The 2,115-nt window shown below is 44.9% G+C and overlaps 1 non-coding gene across 1 annotated transcript; it reads right to left on the reverse strand.

The window, feature by feature from the left end:
• Positions 1-870: 870 nt before the first annotated feature.
• Positions 871-944, reverse strand: Trnat-ugu (transfer RNA threonine (anticodon UGU)). Its single transcript has one exon. It is a non-coding gene; the product is annotated as a tRNA-Thr (tRNA).
• Positions 945-2,115: the final 1,171 nt, after the last annotated feature.

The raw sequence follows: 2,115 nt of genomic DNA on the forward strand, positions 1-2,115 counted from the left end.
GAACGGTTGTCATTCAGGGGCGGGCAGGGAGATTGCAGACGTGACCCGCGGGACGCGTACGTGGGCGCTGATTCGATGCGCTGGAGGTAGCGGTGAGCCGAAAGTCGATTCTGGACAGCTTCCGCTTCGTTCGACGACGCTGATACGAAGGGAAGGTCGGGGGTGGGGGCGAGGCGATACACCTGCGTACTCCCAAGAATAACACGCCTCTAACCGATACGGGGAATCACTGCACACGACCTGTTTTGCATCACTTGATTAACCGATACCTTCTCTTTCCACCTTTAGTGCTGTTCCCCGATATTGCGCTAGGTGGGTTAGTATAAGAACACGGGAAATGGGGACATTCTACTGACGATTTTTCAGTGTGGAACGAGGAATCATTGACCCAGTTTCAGATGCTATTAGGATTTACAATTTTCTTTCCTCTTCAGGTTTTTCGTCGTATTACTACGTTTCTGTTAACATTTAAAGTACTAAGTTCTTATAACATGAGAGCTGGACAGTAGTACAAAAATGACAAAAAGACACAGATTTTAGCCACTAGTTAGTCCAAAAAATTTTACCTGTGTCCGATTTCGTATAATAGACCATATGCATACTGGGGCACACATTTCTTATTGCTACAGTAAAACAACGATCATTCGCTTTATGCTTTTTAGACACTTCCATTTTCTCATTCGCTAAAGCCCAAGCGAGTCTATGTCCGTCATGAAATTGTGGGTGTTCATAGGGCTTATATTGTACCTCGTGAAGCTAGTGGCTGGGATCATGACGCCGGGGAAATAGTTAGTTTTAAATTACAATTATATTAGTACCTCCAGCTGCTGACGGGCGTTACATATATCAACGGGGACAGGTGAAAATGTGTGCCTCGACCGGGACTCGAACCCGGGATCTCCTGCTTACATGGCAGACGCTCTATCCATCTGAGCCACCGAGGACACAGAGGATAGCGCGACTGCAGGGACCGATACGCCGCCCGCGAGACCAACATTCTCACCTTCAGGCTCGAATCCTGTCTCGGGCAAGGATGTGTGTGATGCCCTTGGGCCAGTTAGGTACAGGGCCAACGCAGTGTGTATGTCCACTCACCACATTCGTAGTGTCCCACCCCAACACACTCATTACTCGTGGAAGACATTCTTACCAAGGCCCGTAAGAGCTCGGGGAATACGTGTGCATCCACACAGAAGAAGGGGGTCATGGCCGGTATTGCCAGAACTATATACTTATATCGATACGGTGTCTGTTCTTTCGGGCCGGCCGCGGTGGCCGAGCGGTTCTAAGCACTTCAGTTCGGAACCGCGCGACTGCTACTACGGTCGCAGGTTCGAATCCTGCCTCGGGCATGGATGTGTGTGATATCTTTAGGTTTAAGTAGTTCTAAGTCTAGGGGACTGATGACCTCAGATGTTAAGTCCCATAGTGCTCAGAACCATTTGAACCTTTTTTTTTTTTGTTCTTGCGGACATGTCCGAAAGAACAGACACCGTATCCGTATAGGTATATAGTTAGTTTTATGTTGACTCTGACGATTTGTGCACAGAAATAAAAGACAGTGCTGCTATTTTGTTACAGTTAAGGGTTTTGTGTGTGTGTTTCACAGATACAGTTCATTTAAGCACTACAGTTATGTTATGGATAAACATGTAAAAAGCGCAAGATTGTGCAAAACTTGAGGACGAAAGTACCTTTTGCATGTGTGACCACCGGTAACATACCTTTATGAAACTTAGGCAAAACACAAAGAAGTGCTGTAGTATTCGACAGAACGTAACACAAAGAAATACGCAGAAAAAAAATCCGCTATTAAACCCAGTTGCAGGTTCAAAGCCTGGTATGAATAAAATAAATAAAAGTTCTGACATTCTATACCCTTTTTTGTGTCTTGGTGAATAAAGAAAGTCCGCAGTTGTTGTTGCAGAATTCTTGCTACTTATTCCAAATGTAATGAGCAAATGAAAAAAAAAGTTTCTGTTACTTGTTTTTCACTTTTAGTGCTTAACACAGTAGCTACTTTGCCCAACTATACGAATTTTATCTTACGTCTCATAGATAGTCACCTGTAATCGACTCGCAACGATCTGTGTCAACGTGTTGCAAAATATCCTG

The sequence above is a fragment of the Schistocerca cancellata genome, chromosome 6 (genome assembly GCF_023864275.1).
Source record: "Schistocerca cancellata isolate TAMUIC-IGC-003103 chromosome 6, iqSchCanc2.1, whole genome shotgun sequence".
In the NCBI taxonomy this organism is placed as follows: Eukaryota; Metazoa; Arthropoda; class Insecta; order Orthoptera; family Acrididae; genus Schistocerca; species Schistocerca cancellata.